A 9,093-nucleotide genomic window follows, 5' to 3' on the forward strand; every position below is an offset into this window, starting at 1 on the left:
AGTCTCTCTCTCTCCCTCTCCTCTCTCTCTCTTCTCCCTCCCTTCCTCTCTTTCTCTTTCCTCCTTCCTCTCTCTCTCTCTCTCTCTCTCTCTCTCTCTCTCTCTCTCTCTCTCTCTCTCTCTCTCTCTCTCTCTCTCCTCCCTCTCTTCATCTCTCTCTCATCTCTCTCTCTGTCTCTCCTCTCTCTGTCTCTCTCTTTCCCTCCCCCCTCCCATCTTGTAATGATCATCTCTATATAAATGAGTCAGACTTTCACATCCAATTCCAAATCCCAGGCTCTCCCCCAGGCTTCAGTCCCATATCACTAACTGCCTATTGGACATATCAGACAATGTCCCAGAACATCTCAGCAAATCCAAAGCTGAGCTCATTCTGTTCCAGACTTCCCTCTTTCTGTCCAAGGCCCTATGCCTCTCCCAGCCTCTTGGGTTCATAACTGTGGGGCCATCCTGGCCTCCTCCTTTGCCTTCACCCCACATCTCCGGTCAGTCATTACATCTTGCCATTTCTACGTTCCCAACATCTCTTGCCTCCAAGCCCTCCTTTCCGCTCCCAGTCACCACCAGAGTCCAATCCCTCATCACCTCTCATCTCTATCATTGCAATGGCCTTCTGATTGGTTTCCCTGATTTGAGTGTCTCCCTACTCCAGTCTATCCTGGTCACAAACAGCCCAAATGATTTTCTTAAAGCACTGCCAGGACTGTAACCTGGTGACTGTGTCACAGAGCTCGGGAAAGCCCCCTGATCCGCCCAGTGTTTGCCTGCCAGCAGGGACACTGGCTCAGCCTTTGTTCTTAGAGCATCTGAGAGGATCTCCTGGAATCTTGTGCTCAACTTCAGGTACTCACTCACCGGAGCCTCTCTGACAAATTCTAGTTGTAATCTCATTTTCCTCGGAGAAAGCTCTCTCCTGCAGTTTAAAGGGATGCCCTCAATCCTCACTTTTGGATCCAAGGCTGCTGTGCACAGGAATAGCTGAGCAGCTTCACACTGTGAGACTGGACCTTTCTTCTAACAAAGCGGCACTGTGGAAATGCAGGCACACAAACTGCTCTGAAAAGGTGATTCAGCGTTTGATCAAAGGGTTTATTTGCTGTGGGCTCAAATTGTCCAACAGTTTTAAAATACAATTCCATTTCCAAAACTTCCTCTTATCCACAACTTTAGAGGGGCACCATGATTCCATAAAGTGAGGCAAGCCTGTGTTGCCCAGTCATAGCTCCTTGGCTGGAGAAGGGGTTTGGTTTCTTCTCTCTTTTCCATAAGTTCTTGCTGTAGCTAGAACCATTGTCTACCTGGGCGGGTGGGAAGGAAAGGGAAAGGAGAGGAGGAGCCACCACTGTGTTCAGATATCGGAAGGATTGCCATGGCAAACAGTGATTAGCTTTGCTCCGCTTGTTTCTAGGCCACCAAGAACTGGGAGCAGTGGGGGAAGGTTGCAGCGAGGCCAACTAAGGCTTGACCTCAGGAATAGCTCATTCCTAATTCAAGCTGTCCCAGCGTGGAATGGGCTAATCCCAGAGATGGTGACTTTCCCCCCTCTTTGAAGCCATCAGGCCCCAGCTGGGCCACCACCTGCCAGGTCCATTATCCTGAGGATTCCTTCTGGGGAGTGGGTGTCAACTCCAAGGCCACTGAGGGTCCATCCAGCTCTGGACTTCTGAGATTCCAGTATGTTCATTTCACAAATTAGAACTCTGAGAACTGGAGAAATAACCCAACTCAACCAAAGCCTTCCTTTGCAGGTACCCTGGACCCCACCGCTCTCCCCTTCTCTAGCAGAGATGTCTCCCTCAGTCCTTAATCTTCAGTCTCCATCTACTGGGTTCTTTCTTGAACCTCTGGACACCCAAATCCCCCTAGTCCCTAAAAAAACTCATCCTAGGTTGTTCTGCTGGTACCATCCACGCCAGCTAACATCCTCCTGCCTTTCTCAGCCATCTCCTTGAAAAAGCAGTGTACGCTCGGTGCCTCCACTCAGGCAGGGGCTGCCAGCCGCCTGCTGGGCTGTTACCGTGGGGATTCCTTCTGCTTTCAGCAGGTGGAGAGGGCCACTGACCTCCCTCCCGACTCCCAAATTCTGCAAGTGACAGAGTGTGGGGGAGGAGAAAAGGAAGAAGGAAGATGGGAACAAGAAGAGAGAGAAGGAGGAAGACAAGAACGTGGTTCTGTTCTGTGTCACCTGGGCAGGGCCAGAAAGGCAGCCCTCACTGCTGCCCCCTCGAGCTTTGTCACCTTGTGTAGACATAAATACAACAGCAGTGTTTATCTGGCATGTTAGGATGGGCAACGGGCAGGGACCAGAAACAGCCTTGGAAGAGGATGCTTCCCAGGGACTGGACCAAACCCGAAGAGGGGAAAAGGCTCCCCGATGGAGGAACGCCGCCCCCCAGGTGGAGGGGAGGAAGAGGGAGGGGAGAGAAAAGGAGGAGGAGGGAGAAGAAAAAAGAGGAATCAACCAGCAGCACAGGCCAAGGGTCAGAGACTACGGGACTTGGGTGAGAATTCCAACCCTCCAACTTGGTGCTCGGGTGGCCTCGGACACGTCACTTAATTCCTCTGGGTCTCAGTTTGCTCTTCTCTGAAATGAGAGGGTGGCATTCAAGGCTCTCTTAATGTCCCTCCTGCTCAAAATTCTTGTACTCTTTTTGGCCCAGTTATGATGGCACTGAAAAGTTAAGTGACTTCACCAGGGTCACACACCCAGTGTTGGAGGCCAGGCTTGAGCCCAATCTTTCCTGGCTTCCCATCGACTCTGCCAAATATTTTTGGTCACAAAACCCTGTTAGCAAACAAATTTTAAGCACACACCTGCAATATATGTATAGGGTATGCTATACTATGGGCAGATAGGGGGCACTGTGGATAGAACTCCAAGCCTGGAGTCAGGAAGACTTGAGTTCAAATCTGACCTCAGACACTTACTAGCTGTGTGATCCTGGGCAAGTCACTTAGCTCTGTCTCAGTTTCTTCATCTGTAAAAAAAAAAAACTGGAGAGGGAAATGGCAAACCACTCCACTATGTTTGCCAAGAAAACCCCAAACGGGGTCACAGAGAGTCAAACACGACTGAAAAAAGACTGAACAGCAAACTATAACTGAGCTATAATAACTCTATAATAATACTATAGTGTGTACTCTATAACAATTTAATATATATAATATCATAACACTACATAACAATATAGAATAATTAACATTCTAATAGTGCTATACTGATAAAGGTGCATATTATAAAACTTACACAGAAATGGAAGTTTTTAAAAGGAGGTGATGAAGGTGAAACAATATTCCATCCTAGAATCAAAAGGGAGCCACCGGTGTTTGCTGAGCAGGGGAGTAGCATGGTTAGGCCCGTGCTTTTGGTAGAGCCCTTTGGCGGCTACGTCGGGCGTGAAGGAGAACAAGGAGAGATTGGAGGTCCAGGTGCAAGGTCATAAAGGTCTGATCTAAGGCCTGGCCATGGGAATAGGGAGAAAGGGGAAGATCTGGAGGAGCTGTGGAAGTGGCATTGGCCAAGCTCAGGATCATGGGATCGTACATCTGGAGCTGAAAGGGATGCCAGGGACTATCTGGTCTGAACTCTCATTTTACAGATGTGACACCTGAGTCCCATAGAAGGGAAATGACTTGGCCAAGGTCATGCCTAAGTAAGAGGCAGAGATTTGAACTGAGGTCCTCTGACTGCCCAGTACTTGTTTTGGGACAGCACATTTCCATGACCATTCATCTCTTTCCTAACAGCCCACAACCTGGCACCTGCTTGTTTATGTGGGGTGAGCAAGAGGAGGAGTCCAAGATAGCCCCAGGAGGAGGGACCGTGACTGACTAGGAAGACGATGGTGGCTCTGGACAGAAAGGGCGATGGTTTGGGGGAGACAATGCAATAAAGTAATGAGATCTGTGACGAAGATCAAAGCCCACCCGTGTTGACTTATCCTGCCCCGACCCAGGCTTTCCCATTGGAATTGTAAAGGGGAGGGGGACAGGGCTCCAAATGCCTGGACCCTGCCCAAGAGAACAGAGCTTTACCCGAGGGAGCAGAGCCAACTGAAGGGTGCTGCCTCAGCCCCAAGGACCTCTGCGGCAGGAGGGAGGCAGGGAATTTCGCCTCACCAGCTGCTGAGGATGTTTCCCAGGTTATAATTAGATGGTAAATCCTCCCCCCACCCCACCCTCCCCTCAAGGGGCCGAGGCCAGGGCAGAGGGGGAGAGGTTAGGAGATTGTGCAGCCAGGGGGAAGTGATTGGACTGAGGACATGTTGGGGGCTGATGGCTAAAGGGCATAAGGGGCTGTTTTGGAGATAAGACCCAAACTGGCATTGAGGGAAGGCAGCATGCGATCCGTCTTTCTATCCTCCCACTGACTACCCCTTTGTGTAATGGGGTTATGTCACAGCCCACCGGGGATCCCAACAGCCCCCGCTTTGTAGGCCACTGCACTCATCAAGCTGCTATACTAGAGATTTTAACTTTGGGGTAGAAAAATATCTGTGCTCCTATTTACACATGGAGGACCCGCCTGGTGTAAGGAAAAGAGGGGCTTTGTAGTCAGAGGGCCCAGCTCCTCCACTTCCTCCTGCAAGTTCTCTCCCCAGTGTGGGCCTCAATTTCCTCCTCCGTCCCTGAAGGGCTTGGACCCCAGAGCACCTCAGAGATGCCTCTCCCCTCTAGAGCCGCCCACCCCAAAGTCAGTCTGTCTTCTGCCCAGCTGACTGATGTCCCCTGGCAGCCACCCTGGCCCTCCAGCTCTTACTAGCAAGCTCTCTCTGTCAAGCAGGCAATGAATTAGAAAACCACCTGGCGCGGGGGACCAGCTGCTGCCAGGAGCCCGCCAGGCATCATGGGAACCCTCACCTGCTCCTACCCGGGCTTTGGAAGCATGGGGAGCTCTCCGTCTTTAAAAAGTGGGGCCCCATGAACAGAGCAAGCGTTCCTTGTGGGTCAAGCAGGCGCTGCCTTCCAGAGGATGCTGAGGCATGCAAACAGCTTCTCATGTGTGATTTCCTTTGAGTCCCCGGCCCAAGGACAGAGGCACAATCAATTATGCTATTTCAGTCTGACAGAGGAGAAACTGAGGCACGGAACAGGGAGGTGACTTGGAATCACTGATCTACAGCTAGAAGGGGTGAGTCTCTCATTTAGAAAGAGGAAACTGAAGCTCAGGCAAGTTAGTGACGTGTCCAAGGTCACAAAGGTATGGCTAAAGGCAGCACTGGAACGCTGGGGTTCCTAATGTGTTTGAAGGTCCCTCTCAGCTCTGACTCTGTGATCTAAGCTCTCTCCCAGCGCTGACTTCTCTCGGCTTCAAGGCCCCTCCCAGCGCTGACATCCCCTGTTCTCAGGCCCCTCCCACCCCTGACTGTTAAGAATGCAGGCATTAGGGGCAGCAAGGTGGCACAGTGGATAGAGCACCAGCCCTGAAGCCAGGAGGACCTGAATTTAAATCCGGCCTCAGACCAAACACTTGACTCTTACTAGCTGTGTGACCCTGGGCAAGTCACTTAACCCCAATTGCCTTAACAAACCAAAAAGAAAAAAGAATGCAGGCATTCCTCTTTCTATGTGAACTCAGTCCAACTGTAACTCACAGAATCACTACCTCGAGGCACTACTTCATTTTACAGAATTTAAAACTTTGAACTTCCAGCCTGAAACCCCTGGAGCATCAAAGGGAATGCTCAGAGACTGAGGAGCTCAGAGGGAAAAGTGACCTGGGCGAGTGAATTCAGCTCCTTGGATGCTTCCCTGGTAAGCTTCAGTGCCCGGCATGACCCAGGCCGGCCTTGAGAGACTGGCCATCAGGTACTTATCCTCCTCAGCACTGTCCCAAGTGCTTTGCTCAGTACAAGGCAGAATTACTAAATATCAGAGCTGGGGGAGCCTCAGAACGGGGGATGTCAGGGCTAGGAGGAAGCTCAGAGCAGGGGATGTCAGAGCTGGGAGGGGCCTTAGGACAGGGAGTGTCAGAGTTCAGAGATGTTAATGACTTTCTAGTCCAACCCCCTAATTTTCTATGACAGGAAACGGCTTTAGATGGGGCAGTGAACTTGCTGTTTCTCAGTTAGTGACTAGACTAGGGAGGATGAGAACCCACGTTCCTAAGCCGGTGTCCTCTTCGTAACCACTTGGTACCTTCATCACTCCAGCCCCAGCCCTGGTTACTGTATATAGCTGTTGCCTAATAAGTGCTCCTGACGGTGACTGAGCGCTCTTGGGACTCCTCAGCTCTGGTCCATCACCTTTCCCTCAAGGCAGCTTGGTGCCAAGGGAAGAATGCCCCACGTGGACTTTGGTAGCTTTGAGCCTAGTGCCCAGCCCTGCCACCGAGTCTCAGTGTGACCCGGGGCAAATCTCTTGGCCTCTCTGAAACATAGTTTCCCCATCTGCCAAATGGTCACCATGGCTCTCCCTGCCTGCCTTGCAAGACTGTCAGCATGGCACACCACAGAAAGGTCGCAAGGTATTAACTGGTCTAGAATGGAACCGTAACGGGGCAGGGCCTGGACCTTTTCTGGAGGGAGGAACATCCCTCTGCCAGCACAGGTGGGTACCTTCCTGGGCGACCTGTCGAGGTACCTAGGACATCACGGTGTGAAGGAGGCTCCTCGAAGGCTTTGCCGGGGCCCACCAGCTCTGTGAAGCCCTGGAGAAGCTGGAAAGTTTTCAGGTCCACGTCTGACTCCAAGCCCAGCCAAGTGTGGAGAGGCCTATGACCAGGGTGGCGAAGTGGAAGGACTTTTCCACCATGGAGACTCAGAGAGACCACCCACCACATCCTGGGCTCTGTCTCCCCAACCACTAACACACCATTACTGATGGCAGCAATATCAATGCGTTGAGAACTTGGGTACGATGTCTGCCCAGTGCTGTGAACCATCCCCCAACTTTCCTTGGCTTGCCGTTCCTAGTATGTACTCCCCTCTAAGCCAAGCTCAGCCCTATCGATCCTGGGGAGACTGGAGCTAAATCAAAAACTTGTCACGGCCGCGGATGTCCCATGCCACCCCGCCAAGACGCTCTCCTGTCCCAGCTGGCTGCCTTCCTCTCCCCAGCCCGCCAGCTTCTGCCTGATGCTCAGGAGGCTGCCCGACCTCATCCACTCCCCGGTCTTCCTCTTCAGCTGCAGGCCACCCCACCTGCTGCTGCTGCTGATGAACCCACCCAGCTCCCAGACCCTGGGCCTTGACCCTTCCCCTGACACAATGACTGAGGGGGAAGAGAGAGCCGCTGGTGCCATGTTTGTTTGAGAGACAACTCCCTAAAATTAGCCGGGGTTTGCAGTCTGTGGGAAGCACCTCCCTGGGATTGGCAGAATAGGGCCAACCCCCTCACTGAACAGAGGAAGAAACTGAGGCTCAGAGAGGAGCCATGAGGCAGAGCTGGGAACGCAGCCCAGTGTGCGGTAGCTCAGAGCCAGGAAGGGCTGCCCTCAAGTTAGCCACACAAGCTCATACAGGCACCTTCCCTCCCCTCTTGGACAAAATGGGGATGCTATTTGGAATCAGAGGAGCTGAGTCTACTCACCTGGGCGAGGGTCCGCTCACCTCCACTCTCTTGGGACCTGTTTCCTCCCACCAGACAACTAGGGATTGGTTTTGGTGGTGGCCCAGCCTCCTTCCAGCTCTAACATCCTGACTGAGGGACTTGGCCAGAGAGGCCAGGGGGCCCCAAGGCCTTCCTCTCCCCCGCCTGGCTCCTTCCCTCTGTCCCCCAAAGAACCGCCCCTTCCCCCACTCTCTCATATCCCAGCGCAAGGACAGTTGGCTTTGGGTTCAGGGGATCGCCGATCCCTTGCAAGGGACCTTGGGGTCCAATCTCTCCCACTTTGCAGGCCTTTCTGGGGCTCAGAGGGGCTCAGGGACGTGTCAGGGTCACCCAGGCATTCATAAAAGGGCAGGGGAAGGATTTGAACCCAGGTTGAGGGGGTTAGCTTCGATGATGCCTGAGGTCCCTTTTCAGACCCGAACCTTTTGATCATAATATGACTCTTAGATGTTTAATGGATTGGAACTGGGAGGAAGCCGTTACTTGTGGGGACATCAGGGGTGAGAAATCCCGCTCCAGGGCCCCTTCCATGACCAAGGCCCCATGGCGCCACCTGGTGACCCGAGGGGACGTCTGGCCATTACCAGCTGGGCCAAAGCACTTTCCTGCACCCCCAGGACCTGGGCCAAGGGCAGCGCTGATCCCCCAGCCCCTTCCACCTCCAGTCCCAGGCAAGCTCAGGGGGCAGGTCCCAGCGACCCCAGCTGCTGAGCACGGGCCCAGCCAGAGAAATCGGGTTCACAGAATCCTAGATTTAGAGCTGAGCTCCGAGGCCGGAAGTTAACCTGCACAAGGTCATTGATTTGTAGCTGGAAGGGAGACCCCCGGGGGCTACCTAACCCAAACCTCTGATTTTACAGAAGAGGAATCTGAGGCCCAGCCAGGTTCAGTCACTCGGGATCATAGATTTATCTGGTCCAACCTTCCCCATCTAACAGATGGGGAAACTGAGGCCTGGAGAAGGTCACAGAGGTAGCAAGCAATAGACATGAGATTTGAAACTGGGTCCTCCCTCTGACTTAAAAGTCCAGCAGGCTTCCTACTGCATCATGACCCTTCTCTCGGACCAAGGCGCTAACCGGGCTGTGTGACCTGGAACAAGTCAGTGTCCATTTCTGGGCCTCAAGCCCTGCATGCTGCAGGGTTTCCTTAGTGAGATTCACTTAGGATCTTAGCATTGGGGTCTGAGGGGAACTTGAGAGGTCTCCTGGCCCAACCCTCTTATTTTACAAAGGCCCAGACCCGAGAAGTGACTTGCCCAGGGTCCCACATCTAATCACTTGAAAAAGCGGGATTCGAATCTGGCTCTTCCCACTCCAAACCTAGCACTCTTTCTATGGCCTCGTCTATGAGTCTACGCTGAAGTGAGACGCTTTAATTTATATCATATTCACCACCCAGGTAGCCTCTGCACCCAGTAGAGCCCTCTGCTGTAAGAAATAATCACATTCAGGCAAAATGCATCCATATGTTAACCACGGCAGGCGTGTATGCCTCATTTCACACCTGCAGACCTCCACCCCTCGACTGAGAGGAAGGAAG

This window comes from Phascolarctos cinereus, unplaced genomic scaffold (assembly GCF_003287225.1).
Source record: "Phascolarctos cinereus isolate Bilbo 61053 unplaced genomic scaffold, phaCin_HiC Scaffold_1;HRSCAF=81, whole genome shotgun sequence".
NCBI lineage: Eukaryota > Metazoa > Chordata > Mammalia > Diprotodontia > Phascolarctidae > Phascolarctos > Phascolarctos cinereus.